This window comes from Adiantum capillus-veneris, chromosome 18 (assembly GCF_014529385.1).
Source record: "Adiantum capillus-veneris isolate H3 chromosome 18, ASM1452938v2, whole genome shotgun sequence".
NCBI lineage: Eukaryota > Viridiplantae > Streptophyta > Polypodiopsida > Polypodiales > Pteridaceae > Adiantum > Adiantum capillus-veneris.
Genome location: NC_140948.1, coordinates 27,113,283 through 27,136,720, shown reverse-complemented (window position 1 = coordinate 27,136,720; position 23,438 = coordinate 27,113,283). Strand labels below are relative to the sequence as shown.

Genomic DNA, 23,438 nt, shown 5'->3' with positions numbered 1-23,438 from the left:
ATTTTAGGGTTCGCGACCTGTTTTTAGGGCTCGCGACCTGTATTTTAGGGTTCGCGACTTTTTTTTTTTTTTTGTGGGGGGTTGTTGGACAGATCTGCGTTTTAGGGTTTGCTGCATTTTCTGCACTTTAGAAACATCAATCCTCTCTCTCTCTCTCTCTCTCTCTCTCTCTCTCTCTCTCTCTCTCTCTCTCATGTCATCCCCAACCTCACCTATGGCAACAAGCAAACTCAAATATATGCTTCACTCCAAACGAATTTCCATCATTGAATTGGAAATGAAAGCATGGAGAAAAGAGATGGAAGATTGGAGGAACGCGAAGACCGTTTTCCTCCGAGAAAATGAAGAAAAGGAGAAGAGGTGGAAGGACGAGAAGGATCATCTTCTCAACAAGATCGCCACGTTGGAGAATAGCATTTTGGACCTCCACAAAGAAGTGTTGGAAACACGGTCAAAAAATGGGCTTGAAGAGGGGGAATTTCAGCCCTCTTTGAGGGAAGAAATTGACAACATCAATGAGGAGAAGAAGTCATGGGCCGCGGTCATATCCGAAACGCAAAAGAAAGTAGAGGAGGCCGAAAAATGGATTGAGGTTGCCAAGAAAGGGAAAGGTAAGGAAGCTCCTTGTACACCCACTCTTATCAACATGACCCTCGAAGAGGAACAAAGAAGGAGGGTGCGGGGTCTACATGTGAGGGTAACCGGCCTCAAGGACATAAACAATGTGGAAAAAGAGGTCACAAGCCTCACATCAATGATGGGGGTGGAGAAGCCTTCACACACAAAGGCATGGAGAGTGGGCAAGAAGAGTGAGGTCCCCGGAGAATCTTCAAAGGAAAGAGCTCTCATACTACGCTTCCCTTCATTGGAAGAGAAGAAGGAATTCTTGAGGAAGAGACCTACTCTCAAGAAGACAGGTATTTTCTTAGGCGATGACCTCACTCTCTCACAACGTGCGCATATGAGAGAAGTAATGCCCGAGATTCAAGCGGCAAGGGAGAAGGGGAAGATGGCCTTTTACAGAGATGGTCGGGTGGTGATTGTAGAGCGGCGCTCTACATGACGGTGCGAGACCTATGGGACCACATTCAGGATGGCGACTTGGAATTGTAATGGGTCTATGAGGTTGGATGTTGGTGCCTTTGAGGACAGTTTCAGAGACAAGGACATTGTTTTCTTTTCAGAGACTCACCAGGCCCCTGGCCAACTGTTGCCACATGTGGTGGGATACAAATGGGAGACAGCCCACAGAACAGTCACGAGATCTGAGCATGGGAGTAGAGGTTCAGGAGGAGTAGCGGTGTTGTTTAGGGAGGAGCTACAGCCACTACTACATATTGTACGGAGAGATGATCAGGCTAGATACATGTGGGTGAGGCTCAGAGCTGACACAGGTCGATTTCTATATATTGCTATATGTTACTTCCCCCCCCCAGTACGTCAGTATATGCTGTATCCAGAGGGCAGTCGCCTTTCTCAATTCTAGATGATGATATATGGGAGTTTTCTAGGGATGGTGATATCATCCTCCTAGGAGACTTCAATGCTCGAACGGGCAACTGTCAGACAGTCTTCTACGACACTTCAGATGAGATGCTTAGAGAGTTGGATGTGGGTGAGCTGGGGTTTGACAGATGTTCACATGACAGAGAGCAGACTGAGTATGGGAGATACCTCACGGAGATGACGACTACACATGGGCTAGCCATACTTAATGGCTTACAGCGGTTTCCTGGAGCAGCAGGCTTCACATGCTTTCCACACAGACATGGGGCCAGTACAGTGGACTATGTTATGACACAGCCGAGCTTTATTCCTTGTATTCAGGATTTCACAGTGGGAGCCAGACCAGTGGGCGTAGCAGTGGATCATGCTCTCTTGACACTGTCCGTATCTTTTCAGTTTAGTACAGCCCAGAAATCAGGAGGCAGGTCACACACCCGTTATACATTTACACCAGAGACTGACTCGGTTTATACAGAGGCGATCTGGGATCGTCTATGCACAGTTGCTCCAGGCCTCTCAGTAGAGGAGTGCACTACTTTACTGACTGAGACACTACATGATGCAGCATCAGAGGCATACCCACACACTCAACCGGATCGGAGGCGACATTCTGGGAGCACGCCCCAGAATAGTTGGTATGATGAGGAGTGCAGAGAGATGAGAGCCCAGCTTCAGAGGGATCTTCATTTAGGAGTCATCACCTACAGACAGTCGCGGATTGCTTTCCGGCGCCTTGTGCGAAAGAAGAAACGAGCTTACCTGGCCCAGATGGAGCGAGACTTGTATCAGTTGTTCTTGAGTAGAGACTCAGGCGAGGCATGGCGACTCTTCCATGAGCACTCCCCTCCCCCAGTGATTACTTCTCCTGATGTGTGGGGCCAGTATGCGACATCGTTATATACAGTTCCTGGGCAGGATCCCCTTCCAGATCCTACAGAGCCATGTCCACCTACGAGCACCTTCTTTACCACTGAGATGGTAAAGAGAGCCATTGACAGGATGAGGACCAGGAGGGCTTACGATCATGACGGTCTAGTAGCGGAGCACTTTATACATGCTAGGGATATGCTGATGGAGGTTCTTGCAGTGTTGTTCAATCGTGCCATGTGTGAGGGATTACCTGAGACTTGGAGGTTGTCTACTATTGTGCCTATATTCAAGGCAAGTGATCCTACAGAGCCTGGAAATTACCGCACTATTATGGTTGGACACACACAGGCACGATTGTATGCATCCATTATTGAGCAGCAGTTGAGTAACTGGGCAGAGGGTGAGGGTGTACGGGCAAAGGGACAGGCAGGTTTCAGGAGGGGTTTCTCCACTCTTGACCATATTCTGGCACTCAGAGCTATCATTGAGGAGGGCAGGTCACATGGGAGACGGATTTATTGTAGCTTTGTGGATTTCCGCAAAGCATTTGACATGGTACCGAGAGCTCGACTGATGCGCAGACTGCAGGAGATGGGGGTGCCCACAGTGTTGATTTGGGGGATTATGGCTTTATACAGATCATTGATGGGACATGTACGCACCCCAGAGGGGATATCTGACTTAGTTCACTCCACTATCAGGGTGAAACAGGGTTGCCCATTGTCTCCTACTCTATTTGGTATGTATGTTGATGAGGTGTCTGATTACATTGACAGAGAGGGTGATAGAGGTGCCCAGCTGGCAGGGACGTGGATCCCATTGTTGTTATATGCTGATGATATTGTCTTGATCTCTGACTCACCAGAGGGTATGCAGCGACAGTTGGATGCATTACACAGTTTTGCAGAGGATAGTGGATTGTCTGTAAACCTTGGTAAAACCAAGGTCATGGTGTTTAACACCACACCGCAGTGGATCAGGAGATCGGCACCGACCTTCACGTATGGTCAAGAGATTGTGGAGTATACAGATGCATACACTTACCTTGGGATAGTCTTCACTGGGCCGAGGTTTTCTTTGGGGAGAGCAGCAGAGACTAGACTGACCAGAGCTTATGCGGCCTTGGGAGGCTTGGAGAGGATGTGTTCGCAGGTTCAGTTCCAGGAACCTCGGACAAAGTTATGGCTCTTTGATACTTTAGTAGCCTCAGCTATGATGTATGGGGTACAGGTTTGGGGACCTTCTGTAGGCCAGGATGGTTGGAGACGTATGGAGAGGCCCTTGGTATCTATGATCTCCCGATTGATTAGAGCCAAGGCCTCCGTACCTCACGCGATCATTCGAGCAGAGCTAGCTGCCCCCCCCATGGAGATTGAGGCGCTTACCAGATCAGTGTCCTTTGTGCACAGCCTATGGGATACTACTAGAGACAGATATGCTAGACTAGCCCTTGAGTCTTCCAGACAGTTAGCTCTACAGGGGGACACTTCATGCTGGTATGCACAGATGACTTCATGGTTTCAGACGCATGGCTTCACCATGGACAAGTTGCCCCCTTTCCAGTATTCTCTTCAGGCACCCTCGCTGTCTCTTGCACGGGTGGAGATCACTAGACTCATTCGTCAGGACCTGATCCAGCTCGACACCAGGAGGACATGGATAGAGCCGCCTCAGGAGTTGAGCACGAAGATGGCTTTCTATAGAGAGCATCTTCTCCACCTCACAGGAGATGGGTTTGTGATTCGACCCAGCTACATGGACACACATGTCTCATGGTTTGCGTTGTGCCATTGGTCAGATATGCACATCCTCACATCAGCTCGAGATTGAGACTGGTAGATTCAGAGGGATACCAGCAGACAGCAGGATATGCCGATTATGCCAGAGAGAGCCAGAGACAGAGCTGCACTACATATGTCATTGCACAGTGTTCTATGAGATACGGGGGCGTTTCCACTGCTTATTCAGAGAGGGTTTTGGTCCTCTATCTAGGGTCATGAGTTATGAGGATCAGAGATGTCTTGGACTATATCTACTTGAGTTACACAGGTATAGAGACACTTTACTAGGGAGAGCTAGAGAGAGGCAGTCCCAGAGACACATTACAGATTTCTTTTCACTAGATATGGGACAGCCAGAGGAGCAGCCACCACTGCAGAGCTCGTCCCACACTCATTCGACCACTACTGGCACTCTCATCGACCGAGCATTGGAGCTACAGAGATACAGACGACCGCGACTGAGGAGAGGAGCTACACAGCATCGACGGAGACTACAACAGAAGATTCGAGCCATACTCTCTCGACATCCAGAGTGCAGATGAGGATGGATCCTCACCATTTCTTCCATCTTTGTTTCACACACTGTTACATCCAGTTTACCGGGTACCTATTGTATCAGCTGCTACACCCACGTAGTTTTAGATTGTAGTAGTAGTAGTAGTATTTTGTTCCACTTCTAGTTCTTTTCTAGTTCTTTTGTACCCAGACATGGTATTAGATTCACTATTTTGTAACTGATTGGTCTCATAGGTCATTTTGGCCTTTTGAAGACGTTAATATAACATTTCATTTCATTTCATTTCTCTCTCTCTCTCTCTCTCTCTCTCTCTCTCTCTCTCTCTACGCGGACAGAGATTCTCTTTCTCCCCTTTCTCTCTCTACGCGATTCGTCTATGGTTTTTTTTTTTGTGTGTGTTGCCCTACCCTCTTTCTCTCTCTTCGGTTGCGGGTTTTCTCTCCTACGCCTTTAAATATATATATATATATATATATAAAATTAAAAACCCTCTTTCTCTCTCTACGCTTGCGGCTCTCTCTCTCTCTCTCCGCCCTATTAATCCTCTCTCTCTCTCTCTCTCTCTCTCTCTCTCTCTCTCTCTCTCTCTCTCTCTCTGTACGCCTAAAACCTTCCTACTCTCTCTCTACTACGCTCGGGTTGGCAGAGCGCTTAGGGTTGGGGTTTAAGAGCGCGAAGAGGGGGGGGGGGGGCGAGGGGAGGGCGGGGCTGCAAGCAGCAAAACCGCGAAACGCGTTTCGGCAAGGGTGAAACATGAAATGCCTGAAACGTTTCAGCATGCAGGTGAAACGCCTAAAATTTTTGGGGGTTTTTAACATGTACACACCTCTTCTGTATATATATATATATAATACTATATACACCCTAAAAAGGCGTTTCAGTCATACGTTTCACCGAGGCTCCTCTCTTGGGTGAAACGTTTCGGGTGAAACGCCCCCGTTTCGGGGTGAAACGTTTCATGTCTGAAACGTTTCGCGGTTACGCTGGCTGCAAGGGGGGGAAGCGAGAGCGCGTGTGGAGGCGGGGGTGGTAGTGGGAGAGGCGGCCGGGAGGTGCAAAGCGCTCACGAGCAGGTGCAGTGGTGGGTGCAGAGCAGCAGCTAGTGGAGTGGGAGAGAGGACCAAGCACTACAGGCAAACTCTACACACAAGAGAGTATACAGGTGCTACCACGATTTGCATACCCCCCCCCCCCCCCCCCCCCCCCCAACATAGGGATGTCGAGTGTTGAGAGTATGCACCACTATGCTACATTATGTTGGTCTAGGCCATGTCTTGTCTGCACCGATTCTTCGAACGGTTCGATGACGACGATATATATATATATATATATATATATATATATATATATATATATATATATATATATATATATATATATATATATATATATATATATATATATATATATATATATATATATACGGAGAGAGAGAGAGAGAGAGAGAGAGAGAGAGAGAGAGAGAGAGAGATGAAATGAAATGTTATATTAACGTCTTTCAAAAGGCCAAAATTACCTATGAGACCAAACTGTTACAAAATTGTGAATCACCATGTCGGGGTACAAAAAGACTAGAACAAAATTACTACTACTACTGGAATCCATCCTCATCTGCACTTAGGATGTCAAGAGAGTATTGCTCGAATCCTCTGTTGTAGTCTCCGTCGATGCTGTGTAGCCCCTCTCCTCAATCGTGGCCATCTGGATTTCCGTAGGTCCATTGCTCGGTCGATGAGAGTGCCAATAGTGGTCGAATGAGTGTGGGCCGAGCTCTACAGTGATGGCTGCTCCTCTGGCTGTCCCATATCTAGCGAAAAGAAATTTGTGATCCGTCTCTCCAACTGTCTCTCTCTAGCTCTCCTTAGTAAAGTGTCTCTATATCTGTGTAACTCAAGTAGATATAGCCCAAGACATCTCTGATCCTCATAACTCATGACCCTAGAGAAAGGAACGAAACCCTCTTTGAATAAGGAGTGGGAACGGCCCCGAATCTCGGTGTACATTGTGCAATGACATATGTAATGTAGCTCTGTCTCTGGCTCTAGCTGGCATAAAAGCGGCATATCCTGTTGTCTGCTGGTATCCCTCTGAATCTACCAGTCTCAATTTCCAGCTGATGTGAGGATGTGTGTATCTGACCAATGGCACACCGGAAACCATGAGACATATGTGTGTCCATGTAGCTGGGTCGAATCACAAACCCATCTCCTGTGAGGTGGAGAAGATGCTCTCTATAGCAAGCCATCTTCATGCCCAACGCATGTGGCGGCTCTATCCATGTCCTCCTGGTATCCAGCTGGATCAGGTCCTGACGAATGAGTGTCGTAATCTCCACCCGTGTAAGAGACATTGAGGGTGTGTGAAGAGAGTACTGGAAAGGGGCAGCCTGTCCATGGTGAAGCCATGCATCTGAAACCATGATGTCATCTGTGCATACCAGCATGAAGTGTCCCCCTGAAGAGCTAACTGTCTCGAAGACTCAAAGGCCAGTCTAGCATAACTGTCTCTAGTAGTATGCCACAAGCTGTGCACAAAGGAGACTGATCTGGTAAGCTTCTCAATCTCCATAGGAGGGGCTAGCTCTGCTCGAATGATAGCGTGAAGTACAGAGGCTTTAGCTCTGATCAGTCGAGAGATCATAGATACCAAGGGCCTCTCCATACGTCTCCAACCATCCTGGCCTACAGAAGGTCCCTATATCTGCACCCCATACAACATAGCTGAGGCTACTAAAGTATCAAAGAGCCATAACTTTGTCCGAGGTTCCTAAAACTGAACTTGCGAACACATCCTCCCCAAGCCTCCCAAGGCCGCAAAAGCTCTAGTGAGTCTAGTCTCTGCTGCCCTCCTCAAAGAAAACCTCGGCCCAGTGAAGACGACCCCAAGGTAAGTGTATGCATCTGTATACAATCTCCTAAACATATGTGAATCCACTGTGGTGTGGTGTTAAACACCATAACCTCGGTTTTACCAAGGTTTACAGACAATCCACTATCCTCTGCAAAACTGTGTAATGCATCCAACTGTCGCTACATACCCTCTGGTGAGTCAGAGATCAGCACAATATCATCAACATATAACAACAATGGGATCCACGTCCCTGCCAGCTGGGCACCTCTCTCACCCTCTCTGTCAATGTAATCAGACACCTCATCAACATACATACCAAATAGAGTAGGAGACAATGGGTAACCCTGTTTCACCCCAATGGTGGAGTGAACTAAATCAGATATCCCCTCTGGGGTGCGTACATGTCCCATCATTGATCTGTATAGTGCCATAATCCCCCAAATCAACACTATGGGCACCCCCATCTCCTGCAGTCTGCGCATCAATCGAGCTTTTTGTACCATGTCAAATGCTTTGCGGAAATCCACAAAGCTACAATAAATCCGTCTCCCATTTGACCTCCCCTCCTCAATGATGGCTCTGAGTGTCAGAATATGATCAAGAGTGGAGAAACCCCACCTGAAACCGGCCTGGCTCTTTGCTCGTACACCCTCACCCTCTGCCCAATTACTCAATTGCTGCTTAAGAATAGATGCATACAACCGTGCCAGTGTGTGCCCAACCATAATAGTGCGGTAGTTCCGAGGCTCTATAGGATCACCTGCTTTGAAGTAAGGCACATTAGTAGACAACCTCCAAGTCTCAGGTAACCCCTCACACATGACACGATTGAACAACACTGCAAGAACCTCTACGAGCATATCTCTAGCATGTGTAATCTGCTTTGCTACTAGACCATCATGATCATATGCCCTACCGGTCCTCATCCTGTCAATGGATCTCTTTACCATCTCAGTGGTAAAGAAGGTGCTGGTAGGTGGGCATGGCTATGTAGGATTTGGAAGTGGATCCTGTCCAGGTACCGTATATAACGATGAGGCATAGTGGCCCCACACATCAGGACAAGTAATCACTTGGGGAGGGGATTTCTTTGGTTGGAGAGTCAAACACGAAGGAGGGTGAGGGTTGGGTGAGCTCCTTCAAAAAAGACTTTCCTTTGCTATGGTCCTCTATAGGCTCACAAAGCCCATAGGCTCATTAGCTTCTATGACCTCGATACCTGCTATTGGGCTAGGCGGCACACTTGGGCCAGCTATTGTAAGGACATTGGAAGATGGGGTATCCTCGGGCAAAGTTTAAATAGAGACTACATAACTTGGCATAGACTTGGTAGCTTCCAACCACTCAAGTACCCTCGACCCGGAAGCCGAACCACAACAAAATGCAAGCTGAAGGTGAAGTATTGTACCTACAGTGGCACCTTGTCCACTATGCGTAAGGGGTAGACTATCATCTAGTCTGCCAAAGTTACTATGAATGGGGCGGGTCAGGTAGGCTGGAGACTAAATGCCAGCATAGTGAACTCAAGCATCAAGTCGATGCCAGATCCACCATCACTTGTCACACTTGAAAATTGCGTCCCGAGAATAGACATAGTGAGACAAGGGCTTTTGTAAGCAGTGGGGGGAGCAGCAGGGTAGGAGATCATGTAAGACTTTGATGGCTACACAAGGAGGTGCTCTTTACCCGTGCTCCTTGGTAAAGAGACTGAATAACTGCAAGGGTGTCACTTCAAAAACCTGCATCTAGCCGAAGCATGTCGTAGCGCGAGACTTATTGGAGGTGTTCTTCAAGATACCCTCTTTGTATTAGCTCCTTCTCTGGCACCTTGATCTGCTCTAGGTTAGCTACTGCTTCCAAGAAGGCCCCATCGATATCAGAAAGCAGAGAAGTTGCTCAGCCCTAGGCACTAGCGGATGGCTTGTCAGTTGCTGGTGAGACAGTTGGTGGAAGTGTTGAACTTGCTAGAAGACAGAGCCAAGTGCTGCCCTTTGTGCCTAAGTGAGGACACCAACAGGCTCCTCTACCTATTGCAGCTTGTCTTGAAGGGCAACCACATGGGTGGAAGGTGGCAGCTGAGGAATGGTGCTAAGTGTGATCAGATTAATCTTTGAAAATGTGTATTCCGTTTGGCTCTAACCTAGGCTTGAAGATGTGGATGCACGTTGTTTTGGACAGTCCTTATTGTAGTGATCCTTGGCATCAGGGGGATGTCTTCACGCAAGAGACCTTTCCGGAAGACGACATTTACTCCGGTAGTTCCATATTCCGCTCATCTATAGCATGGTGGGATGGGCAAAATGGGCGGACGAGGTGAGGTTTGCTCCTATTGCAAGGAGTCGGATGTTGAGGTGTAGAAGCTAAGAGGGCTAACGGAGTGTTATCATGATAAAGGTTTTGAGATGGAAAGTACCTTGCATAGGAGTGGTAGTTAGCAAAGGGGGCATATGATTTGGATGGCCACTGGAGAAACCATATTAGAGACATGTGTTAACCCTTGTTGAAGAGTAGGGGCAAGGCTTGATCGTAGTTGTCGCAATTCATTCAGGTAGTAGCAATGTTTGTCTTTATGTCCAAAACTTTTCATAGAATTGGCAATAAGCCCGAAGGGGGACATTCTTGTGGGGGATGCCTTGGAGAGCAACATGAGCTCCACCAAACCACAAGCTTAAGACTCCTGCTGAGCCCGGAGCTCTTCTAGCTCTTTTTTGATTTGGTCCAAAGCTTGTTGACGTGGGGACTTCTCTTGTCGAAGGGAGAAGGACCTCTCCTCTTGAAGAGCTTGTTGTAATTTCAATGCTTTGAGTTCCTTACGTATAGAAATCAAGGAGAGGTCCTTTTCTCTTCTCCTGTTGAAGAGAGAAGGACCTCTCCTCTTGAAGAGCCCATTGTAATTTCAATGCTTTTGAGTTCCCTACGTATAGAATGTCACGATTGTGACTATGTTAACAGCAATACATCTACTCCTAGTTATAGATACGGGAAGTGCCGTGCCAAGGAGGACCCTTGCGCTTGGATGGTCACACCCCTTCGCCCAAGAGACGTGCCTCTTCGCTAAAAGCCACACTCCTTCGACGATTGGTCACAACCCTTCGCTCTACGGGTGCGACTGTTCGCCCAATGGTTGCAGCTCTTCGTCGAAAGGATGTGTCTTTACGTCTAAAGTCATGTCTCTTCACCAAGAGATGTGTCTTTTCATTTGTCTCTTCGTCTCCTATATAAGGAGCCCTTGTATCACACATTCAATCAATCAAACACAGAGTCTTTTGAGTCTTTCTTTTGAGTTCAGTTTAGTTTCTTAAGTAATCATGAGTTTAAGTATTTAATAAAGGATTAGTACCTAGAATCCTCGTAGTGGTATCGGAGCAAAATTTTCCCGGGACCCTACGGCTGTGAGCCTCTCACCCTTGAGACTACACTCTACCCCTTTCCCGGCGTTGTATGGAATCTGAAGAACGGTGGCCTACACACACATCTCAACATGAGGTAACATAATTTACTTCTGTTCTCGTATAACACATATTACAACCCACCAGAGATAGCAGTATGGTTGTGTGCAAGCATGATTCTCGTGCTGCTGCATGGGTAAGAGCGAAAGAGTGTGCCTTTTCAAGCTACAAGGTGTACCTGTTCATGTGAGTATCCCTTCGTGTGAGCACCTTTTGGTAGAATTTCTGCTCCTACGGGCCGAATTGCATACGGGCTGCCTTGCACCCTTTAGCTGGTGTCCCTCTGCATGGTACCTTTCCCCAAGCGGCACCTCACCTCTCCCAAGCGTCCCGTTTCTCCAAGCGGTAGCACGTTTCACTAGCGGCAGCACGTCCAAAAAAAGAAAACTCTACGCGCTGGTCTTTATTTTTTACGTTGGGCAGTTTACGCTGGCAGCCAGTTCAATTCAGCGCCACTTTTACTAAAGGGCTTCATTAAAAATTTTCCGGCCAAGCCTTGGTTTAAAGTGGCCGCCCATACCCCATTTTTTTAATCCTATGTGAACATACCTATTCAATTAAAAAAAAAAACAATGAAGAGCCAACGTACGTTTCCAAAGAACCTTTCCAGCGTTCATTCCCAACCAGCGCTACACTCTCTCCCACTTTCCCGTCCTGGCCTTCGGAGTACTTTCTACGCTCGGGTTTCTTCGCAGTCATGGCCGACGATGCCTTCGACGTTCCAATTCCTTTTCTCTCGTACATAGACGAGATTCCCGACGCAGTTTTGCCAGCGTACCTGCTCCCGACACCCGAAGTCATTCTTATTCCCGATTTCCTGACTCCAGAGCGCGAACTTATTTTCCGCTCACGGAGCACCGGTCCCTGAACTTGTTCCCGACCCAGAACTTGCACCTGTTCGAGTTCCTTTTGAGACGTAACCATGCCGAATTCTCAGGACGGAGGTGATCAATCTAACGATGCCCTTACTCTTATCAAGGAGCAAATGGCCACACTTTCCATAAGCCTCGCATCACTTCACACTCGCTTGGATGAGATGCACACGCAAAACACTTCTCGAAGTCGTCGTGCTGTTTCTCAAACTACTAATGCAGCATCTTCAACACCTTCTTCCGAAGCTTCAATGGACGAACCAAACGAACCAGACCCAACTGAAGAGGTAGACAATCGCGAACTTCAATTACTTTACAAAATTTTTAATACTGCACAGAAGAAGAAGCTTGATGTTAAACTGTCGGAACCATACACTGGTGGCCGCGACAAGCGCGTGCTAGACCAATGGGTGTTCAAAATGGAGATTTACTTATCGAACACAGACTTGGTCGAGAGTGAAAAAGTTGCACTTGCTAGTTCTCTGCTCAAGGACACAGCATTTCTTTGGTGGCAACGACGGGTTGTTGATGGTAAACACACACCTTCTTGGGATAAATTCCGGTGTGCTATTCGCAAAGCGTTCGAACTTGCCAATGTGGATTTTCATGCCCGATCCTCTCTTCGCCGCGTACATCACAGAGTTCCAAAGGCTAACTCTGGAGATAGAGACTCTTAGTCCCTTTGATAAACTTCACAGCTTTATCGACGGACTCGAACCCAATTTGAAGGACGATGTGCACAAATACAACCCTACCACCTTGGATGCTGCAATTGCCTATGTGGAGCGTTTTGGCGATAATCGGTGCCCTACACGGAATTTTCTCCCTAGTGACAGATCTTCAAACAACGCTCGCTTTTCACAGCGCGATCACAAAGACAGCTATAGCCAAAGTCAGCAACATCAGTCTCAGTTCAGACAGCAAGCAACGCAACCTTATTCAACTTCAAGGTTCTATTCTCAAGATCGACAATCTCAAAGCAGATCTTTTTCACCTGTTCCTCCACTTGATCGTGGTAAAGGACATGATTTTTCTCAAGATCGGCATTCCAATACTTAGCAAGGCTCTTCGTCAAATGGATCTTCAACTTCAAAGAAGGATGGATTATGTACAATTTGCGGTGGTGACCATAGATGTATCAATGTCCAAAGAAACCAAATCCGTCTAATTTGAAAAGAAATTCCAACGCGGAAACATCATCGAATGTTGAACATCTAGATTCTGCTAAGGATAAAGGAAAATCTGTGGTCAATACGATTCGTGTCTCAGAGGCTACGACTATTCTTATGAAGCATGCTCAGTGCAATTCTTTAGTTTTGGAGCCTCTCTCAAAGCAAGTTTTGAGCCTTCTTGGAACTATCAATGGTCGCTCCATCAATATTTTGGTGGACAGCGGATGCTCGAATAATTTCGTTAGCACTCAGATAGTTCAACAGCTTGGTTTTCCAACTCAGAAGACATCTCACTTATATGATGTGGAATTAACAGATGGATCAATTTTAACTTGTGATCAGACAGTTCAACAGTTGCAATTCGAGATTCAAACGTATGCAGGTCAATTGGATTTCAAAGTCATACCTTTATCTTATTACGACATGATTCTTGGTCAGCATTGGTTATTTCATACCTTTATCTTATTACGACATGATTCTTGGTCATCATTGGTTATTTCAGTATGATCACGTAATTAGCTTTCGAGGACATACTATCAATCTGTTCAAAGATGGACGTGTAGTCAAGCGACATGATACAGTGGATTATAAAGAGAATATGATTTTCGATGCAGATGCAAATATTATTATTGATGATTTTTTAATTCATTAACTTCTCCTGAATCAATTGATGAAGACAAAGATGATTTCAAGCAAGAAGTTTTTCCAAGTGATACTTCGTTACCAGACAAAGATAAGGACATAGTTGCAGATTTTGAGTCTGAAGACGACTATGCTTTCTTTGATTCTTTGTTGGATGATGATATACCAATTGCAAGTCATGAAGTGACGGTTTCTGAAGATGATTCTAAAGAATTTTGGGATTCATTATTGGAAGATGATTACAGTCTCAAGCCAAAATCCTCTCTAGTGATTACTAAAGTTGAAGTTACCCCATCTGAAGAGTATCTTGAGAAGATTTCCTCTTCCCCAAATATTTCGCAGTTACTGGAAGATTTTGAACCAGAAGTCTTACATCGCATGAAGAATTTTGAAGATCAACCTCTTGTTGCAATCAACCTGATTATACCAGATTCCTCTAAAAAGTCTTTGAATAATGCAATGACATGGGATTTAGCGGTCAAAGCAAAAAGGTTTTGCAAGAAGCAAAGGTTCAAGACAAAGGTTTTCGATAACTCAAAGATTGAAGATTTTCGAAGAGTCAATGCTTTTCCAGAGTTCTATCAACATCAGAAATCATTTCTTTGACACGGACTCTCATTTTAAATGGGAGGGAATGTCACGATTGTGACTATGTTAACAACAATACATCTACTCCTAGTTGCAGATACGGGAAGTGCCATGCAAAGGAGGACCCCTGCGCTTGGATGGTCACACCTGCCTCTTCGCTAAAAGCCACACTCCTCGACGATTGGTCACACCCCTTCGCTCTACGGGTGCGACTCTTCGCCCAATGGTTGCAGCTCTTCGCCGAAAGGATATATCTTTACGTCTAAAGTTATGTCTCTTCACCAAGAGATGTGTCTTTTCATTTATGTCTCTTCGTCTCCTGTATAAGGAGCCCTTGTATCACACATTCAATCAATTAAACACAGAGTCTTCTGAGTCTTTCTTTTGAGTTCAGTTCAGTTTCTTAAGTCTTAATCATGAGTTTAAGTACTTAATAAAGTACTAGGACCTAAAATCCTCACATAGAAATCAAGGGGTCAGATGCACTTTCCATGAGAATTGAGATGGTCTCTACTTGAGGGGGGTCCTTGAATAGCCTCGTTGCCCCTTCTACGTTGAAGCGGCAGTGAAAAACTCCTCTAGAGTTGCTTCACGTCAGCGAGTCTCCGGTAGCTTTTGTTGAGAACTCTTGGGTAGAGCCTTCTACACCCACTTCTTGACCATGAATTCCCCTGGTTGCTAGGGAAGCTTGGCAACTAGAGACTTCGTTCTTGTCATGAGTTCTGCAAAATTCTCATCGAGTTGGAGCACCAAGTTTGCCAACTTATTTAGGACCTTTTCTTGAAAGTCACTCGGTTTGAATACTACGCAGAACTATTGTCGTAGTGTTGCCCAATTTGTAAAGTGGTTGTCAACAAACTGACTGTACCATTTGTTTGCTAAGCCATCCAAGCCTCAAGGTTGATGGAAAGAGCACTAGGTTAGTAGGTAGGCGTTTTCTCTGTTTAAGACACTACCTCTTTAGAGGGATACAAACCTTCTAGCGTGGTCATCTGCATCCTCCGTGGAGAGTCCCTTGAAAGTCTTTTTGTTCACTTGACAAGAATGCTTGTTAGCTCCTCTTATGTAGGAACCTGTTGTAACACAGTTGGTGGAAAGTGTACATAGGGGAGGTGACAGGGGTGGTGAGGAGCTGGTTGAGGGAGATTCCAGAGAGGGTATTCGATGTTTAAAGTGCCTTGTATGTTTTATGTAGTAGCAATAGACACTTGAACTTACTGGATAGTCTAGACCCATTGGACGAGACTTAGCTAGACCAAGCTAGACTCGACTCAACTAGACTTAGACGAAGGTAAGACTGGACTAGACCAGCTAGACCAAGTTGGACGAAGGCAAAGGTGGACTAGACTAGGCTAGACCAGAGCAGTCTAGACAAGCAAACTAGGCCGGAGGAGAGACTAAACTCGCTAGCCATTCAACCATGTACACTCAGTGGAGTGAGACTTTAGTTGAGGTCCCACCGGGTGTGCCAAAAATGAGAGCACCTGTAGCAAGAAATGTATATCGTGCTCTCTTTTGTGGGTGATCCTCAATGCAATGTGCAAGAAGCCTCACTTGAAAAGAATGAAAACACTATAAAGCAATGGAACAAAGGAACCTCAAAAGACACAACAATAGACTCCAAACGCAATGGAACTCGACTAACTCTTGAATCAGTATAGACTCAGGCTGGCAGCACACTTAGCCCCAAGCCCAGGACTCACGGGTACCTTGGAGGTGTCGAGGCTCCGACTTGTACGCAAAGAGTGCAGATGTGCAAGTGCTAGACTGAACACAAGACTCAAGACTCTAGGGTGTTAGATGGTCTATAATGCCTACGACGACTAAAACCAATTGAGCATATATACAACCATAAAGAGAAGCCAATTCCTAACACAAATATCCCTGACAGTCCAGCTGTTGGGGTATAAAGCCCAATGTGGTCGCCCAGGTAAGTGGGCGGGCCGCCGGGTATGTACACATATTCTTTTGTAAAAACCTAATAAGAACTCACTATGCTCTATACATTACAGTAGAGCGAGTTCACCATATCGTCGTGCTCTTCTTCTCGCACTCTCTCTCACGTCGCACTTCCGCTCGTACTCCTTCAACTGGTATCAGAGCTCAGATCGAGGCTCGGGGCAGCACTGCAGGAGGCTAGAGTCACCAACTCAGATTGGAGTGAAATTCGACAGGCGAAGACACGGCCCCAAATCTCGTGGGTAAGCCCGAAGGGCTTGGTGTTGTCAGAATTTCATTCTGAGGTCATCTTGGCCACCGTTCGGCTTCGACAAAGGTCTGCGCAGGCCATTTTCGACTACGTGGTCTCGACGGGTGCAGATCCGACTCTGCAAATTTGGGGTTTTCGGCCTACGACTGCAGGTGCTGAGAATATCGACACTCCTAAAGTGTTGATTTGTGGCTGTCTACACATCGAAGGACGGCTCACAGTTCTTGGAGGCGTGTCACATACGACACGGGCGCATCTACACACAGACTGTAGGCGACATCCACTAGTTCATCAGGTAGCTTGTGTTTGCTGCTTGATATTCCAGATTTCATCCTGACATTGCAGGTACTTCCACATGGGATGTATTGTCAGAGATGATGTATGTCTGTTGAGGGTTTGCTGGCTGTGAGTCACGCAGCAAACAACCGCCGCAGCGGTTACAGCATACAGTGGGAAATTTGTGGATGTATGACTTTGTGGGAAGTCTATGTACTGTCAGATTTACTGCAGCCTTTGTTGAGGGTTGAGTGAGGTTTTATTGAGCTGGGGGATTCTCGAATGTTGAGATCCTTTCGGTGATACAGGTCTTGGAGCGATCCCTTGAGCACCCTTAGATAGGCAGCTAGGATGTATGGACTGTGAGTTAGACAGTTGGGATTGCATCTTTGCTTTACTGCCGTTGAGGCATTGTCGCAGTCTATGCTTATAGGACAGTGACAGGACAGTGAGAGACAGTACAGGTGCAGGACAGGTTTACCCGTACCTTACAGTGTCAGAGAGACAGTGTTTTTTGAGCTGTTTTTTGGTCTGTTTTTAGTACACCAGAGCCATTTTACAAAGGAGACTCTGCCAAAATTTCTGCAGAATCTGAAGCTTTCTTGGTTCATTTGACAGGTTGATATTGGTTCAGAGGTCAGTTTACAGGGGAAACTCTACCGAATTTTTCCCAGAAAAGTAAACTACTGTGAAGCGTAGCTATGGCTAGATCACAGGACACTGCTCTTTACAATATCAAGAAGCACGTGTTGGTACAAAAGAAGAAGATAAAACCTATAAAGCTCAAGGGGATAAAACCAGAAGATATGGACAAAGATGAATGGGGCAAAATGGATGAATTGGCACTTTCTACCATTATGCTGACTTTGGCAGAAAGCATTTACTTCAATGTAGCAGATGAGATGTCGGCTTATCAAGCATGGTTAAAGCTGAGTGATCTTTATGAGAAGCAGAGTGCAGCTTCACAGGTATACTGGCTTAAGAAGCTTGTTGACTTGAAGATGAAAGAAGGGACACCTATGTCCAATCATCTGAATGAATTCAACACAATCTATAGTCAGTTGTCAGCTCAAGGTATCAAGTTTGATGAACCTGTTAGAGCTATGTTCCTGTTGATCACATTGGCGGAAAGTTGGGACACTTTTCGCACAGCTTTGAGTAATTCTGCACCTCCAGATGGTTTGAACATAGCAGGTGTAGAAGGAAGTCTACTTACTGAAGAAACCAATAGAAAGACAATGGACAAAGGCAAAGGAACAGCCTTAGTTGTCAGGGGAAGGACCAAAGAAATTCAAGAAATAAATGTGACAAACACTGTTGCAGAGGATGACAGTCTAGTGTCAGGAGACATCTACTTCTTGAAGAATACAATGGACTCAGCTCTTCTTACAGCATCTGATGAAAATGCACTGAGTGACTGGATTATAGACTCAGGAGCATCACTTCATGTGTCTCCAAACAAGGAGTGGTTTACTTCTTATGTGACCACTAAAGATCATGTTCGGCTAGGCAATGGGCAAACATGTGAGATCTTAGGTGTTGGAGATGTTCAATTGAAGTTTCAGAATGGCTCTTCTTTCACGCTGAAGAATGTGAGACATGTTCCCGCAATTACAAAGAGCTTGATCAGCACAGGTTTACTTGATGATGCTGGCTACGTCACCACTTTTGGACAGAACATGTGGAAGATATCCAAGGGTTCCATGACAGTAGCACATGGAGTAAAGTCTGGAGGACTTTACATGATTTATGTATCAAATGTCTCTAAAAATGTAATCAATGTAACCGAGCAGCCGAACATTTCTTTGTGGCATAGCCGGTTAGGACATATGTCCAAGAAGGGAATGGAAATCTTGTCTCGTTCTGGTTATTTGCCTGGCTTTTCATTTAATGATTTTGAATTCTGTGAACATTGTCTGTATGGTAAGCAAACACAGCAGCCACATAAGCATAGAAGCAGTAGAAGAGATACACAGTTGGCACTTGTTCATAGTGATTTGTGTGGACCTATGCCTAACCTATCTCTAGGGGGAGCTTCTTACTTTATGACATTTATAGATGATTACTCGAGGAAAGTATGGGTTTACTTTCTCAAGCACAAGGATGAAGCATTTAGTGTTTTCAAAACGTTTGTGACACTTGTGGAGAATCAGAGTGGCAAGGAGCTTAAATGCTTACGCACTGACAATGGTGGAGAGTATGTTTCAAAGGCCTTTCAGCCTTCAGGACTTTTGTGAGTCAAAAGGTGTAAAACGTGAACTTACTGCTCCTTACAATTCTCCTCAAAATGGTGTTGCTGAGAGGATGAATAGGACCATACAAGAGAAGGTCAGAAGTATGTTGTCTAATGCACAGCTGCCAAATGGGTTTTGGGCCGAAGCTGTATCAACAACTGTTCATCTTGTAAATAGATCTCCTAGCAAGGTTTTGCAGAAGGATTCAGTGCCAGAGATGGTATGGTCAGGCAAAATGCCCTCATACAAGCATCTCAGAGTCTTTGGTTGTGAGGCATATACTCACGTTCCAAAGGAATTTAGGAACAAACTTGAGCCAAAGAGTAGAAAGTGCATCTTTCTAGGCTATGGTAATTCTGGTGAGATGGGGTATAGACTTTGGGATCCCGAATCCAGAAAGGTTGTCCGCAGCAATGATGTTCACTTTAATGAATCCAAATATCATTCTAAACCAAAGAGGGTTGAGGAGATTAGAAGAGTTGTCTTCCAAGAAGATGGACCTGCACGTGCAAGACAAAATGTCAGGGCTCAAGAGGAGCAAGGACAGGATAGAGTGGAACCACAGGTTGTGGCTGAGCCTGAGCCACCTATTGTGCGTAGATCTGGATGTGTCACGCGACCTCCTGATAGGTTTGTTTCATCTATGAACTATGTCATGTTGACTGATTGCAATGAGCCTTCATGTTACAAGGAAGCAGTGCAAATGAAGGACTCCGGGAATTGGCAATTGGCCATGCAGTCAGAGATGACAGCTCTGCATAAAAACAAGACATGGAAGCTAGTTAAATTACCACAGGGCAAAAAGGCTCTACCTTGTAAATGGGTTTACAGGTATAAGATCACCGCTCATGATAGTCAGCCAAAGTACAAAGCAAGGCTTGTTGCCAAGGGCTTTAAGCAAGAACAAGGCATTGACTTTGATGAAGTCTTCTCTCTGGTGGTCAAGACGACTACATTGAGATGCTTTCTTGCATTGGTTGCCATATTAGATTTGGTGTTGCACCAAATGGATGTCAAGACAGCGTTCTTGCATGGTGATTTAGATGTGGAAATTTACATGCAGCAGCCAGAAGGGTTTGTTGAGAAAGGCAAGGAAGATTGGGTATGGCAGTTGCTAAAGAGTCTTTATGGCTTAAAACAATCACCGAGGGCATGGTACCATAAATTCCACAAGTTTATGCTTTCTCAAGGCTACAAACGTAGTGAGTTCGATCACTGTCTATATACAAAGAAGGCTAAGGATGGTAGTTGGTTGATCCTTATTTTGTATGTGGATGACATGTTGATTGCTGGCAAGCACTTGGAAGAAATTTCAGCTTTGAAGTCAAAGATGGCAAAATCGTTTGACATGAAAGACATGGGTGAGGCAAGTCATATACTTGGTATGCGCATTGAGAGAGACAGATCAAAGAAGTTGATTTGGTTATCTCAAACAGAGTATATTGACAAGGTTTTGCAACGTTTCAATATGGAGAAGGGAAAGGCATTGAGTGTTCCATTGCCACCATATGTGAAACTTAGCAAACAAGATTGTCCTGTGTCTGAGGAAGAACAGGCTGAAATGGATAAGATTCCATATGCGTCTGCAGTGGGTAGTTTGATGTATGCAATGATTGCTACTCGCCCAGACATTGCATTTGCAGTGGGAGTAGTAAGTCGATACATGTCAAACCCAGGCAAGAAACATTGGGAGGCAGTGAAAGGAATATTGAGATACCTGAAAGCTACAAAGAGTATGCGTATATGCTATGGGAGTCAGGAGCTAAGTGTAAAGGGTTTTACAGACTCAGATTATGCAGGTGACTTAGACAACCGAAGGTCTACGTCAGGGTATGTCTTTACATTGGCTGGTGGAGCAGTATCATGGCGTTCTAAATTACAAGATTGTGTTACTCAGTCTACTACAGAGGCTGAATATGTTGCAGCATCAGAGGCATGCAAAGAATCAATTTGGCTTAATCAACTAGTAACAGATTTGGGAATCAAAGAAGAGATGCCTGTGTTATATTGTGATAGTCAAAGTGCTATACAATTGGCTCGCAATCTAGTTTATCACTCAAAGACAAAGCATGTGGATGTGAAGTATCATTTCATCAGGGAAATGCTGGAGGATAAGCAACTTCAGCTTGTCAAAGTTCACACCACAGAAAATCCTACTGATCTACTTACAAAAGGACTTCCCTCAGAGAGCTTTGCGCATTTTCGCAAGCAGTTAGGTGTAGGGTAGTACATCACTTCTCTACATCTCTTGTATATTAGCTTGTATAGTAGCTTCTCTCACACTTAAAGTACCACATTGGACTTTAAGTGGGAGGTTGTTGGGGTATAAAGCCCAATGTGGTCGCCCAGGTAAGTGGGCGGGCCGCCAGGTATGTACACATATTCTTTTGTAAAAACCTAATAAGAACTCACTATGCTCTACACATTACAGTAGAGCGAGTTCACCATATCGTCGTGCTCTTCTTCTCGCACTCTCTCTCGCGTCGCACTTCCGCTCGTACTCCTTCACCAGCTACGTCTATTTCCAAACTTGGTGGCGTTGAATTGGCATGGTGTCCAGTAGACCACCACCTTCTGTGTCTGCCACGTGCCACTGCCCAGGCGAGAGTCCACCCAATCTGAACCCAAGACCAACTGTATTTGCTTGTCCAGTGCAAATGACACTGTAGCCCTGCTACGACTGTATGAGTTTTTGGTGATGCCTTTTGGCAAAAATAGTGCTCCTACAGCTTTCAAGAGGATGATGGTCAGGAGATTTGTGGTACATTCTTTGACAACCTTATTGTCTCAAGTGTTTAAACACAACGAGCAATTGGCTCAAGTGTTTGAAGATTGAGACACCAGGGGTTCTTTATGAATAGGAGAAAAGTCAGCTTTAATTGCGGGACATCCACCTCCTTGGACCATGCCGGTCATATTATCTCTCGAGAGGGTATTTGTATGGATCCAACAAAGGTTGCATCCATAAGGGATTGGATAAATTTATAAAATGTTCAGATTTGAGGAGCTTTTTAGGTTATGTTCGTACTATAGACGGCTCATTAGGATGTTTGCAAAGTTGCAGCACCTCTACATGAACTAACCAAGAAGGGAGTTACATTCACTTGGGTCAAGGGCAGAGTACAGCTGTTGAGCACCTCAAGGAAAAGATGACCAGAGAACCTGTGTTATTATATCTAGACCCTCAAAAGTCTTTTGAAGTGCTTTGTGATGCTTGTGGCAGTAGCTTGGGTACAGTAGTACAACTGAAGGGGCAAGTTGTTGTCTACGAAAGTAGGTTTCTTTCAAAGAAAGAGAGAGTTGCACAGCTCTATGAGAAAGAGCTTTTGCTGTGTATGCTTTGAATTCACGGAAGCGTTATCTGCTAGGTGCTCACTGTTGTGTTCACACAGATTAATAATCCACAAGAGTTACAAATGTTGGGGTTTACTCCCCAGATGTGAAACTAACAAAGTGGACCCCCAAGGCACTCTATTATAGGCACTGAAGCCTTAAAGAAGAAGGCACAAAAGTTGGCACCCTCAAAAGCTTTCATCTGCTAAAAACACAAGCCCCAAAAGCAATGGAAGTCAACTGCCTTCATAACTAGCACCAAACAGCTGCTGTACAGCGCCCTGCCACGCCAGCCCGTATTTTGTGGCGGGATTCACGGCATGTTTTCTGGGACTGCCATGCCATTGTCATTACGTTCGCCATTAGGTCCGGTGTAGCCATGTGATCATTTTGTGACAGCCATCTCCGAGAGGAATTCCACCTCACTCTTTTCTCTTCCAGGTATTCTCTTTTGCAGTGTTTGTAATTTCAAGTCTGTTAAGTGCTCTATCCCTTTATTTGAAGCGCGAATCAGTTTTGTAGACTCTATGAATGGCCGAGTGAAGTGTTGACCAAGGAATAGTTCTACCAAACAGTGAATGCTACTTGTACATGCTAAGAAGGCACCCTACTTTTTCAATCTCAAAATACAAGCATTTCAAGGCTCGTGAGCTAGGAGCCTTTAATAGTGTGTGAACAGTTCTGAATCTTCTTGTACTATTTTAACAATGGACTCTCCTTGTGTGAGCTGACGTGCTTGGTCCAAGCACACACTTGGGAGGGCCTTATATCTGAGAATCTTTGCAAATCACAAACTTAAAGACAAGAGTTGGACAACCAATCAAAAGAAATTCAACACCTGCACAATCCAAGTGGTGGAGAAAACTGGTTGTGAACCCCTTGCAGTATTTTTACCACTTAAACTTGTGAGACGCTCTGCTTGGTCACTCTCACAATACTTCGAAAGTCTGATTTCGACTGACCCCATGGGTTTCTTTTACACGTCAAAAACCATCAATAGAAAGGCTTCAAAAGCCATTTTGACAAAAAGCAGCTGCTCCAAAGAGTGGCTGCTTGGAAATTTCCCATGCACTCATGTGCTTGTTCCCAGTGATATCTCAGTTTCTGAGCCTTGTGTTCCTTTTTGGGGCAGGTTTTAC

At 45.4% G+C, this 23,438-nt stretch overlaps 1 protein-coding gene across 5 annotated transcripts in view; it reads left to right on the top strand.

Moving 5' to 3' along the window:
• The window catches only part of LOC147435387 (uncharacterized), a 216,382-nt gene that overhangs the window by 127,983 nt on the left and 64,961 nt on the right, over positions 1 to 23,438 (top strand). The gene's annotated exons all lie outside the window — the stretch shown is intronic.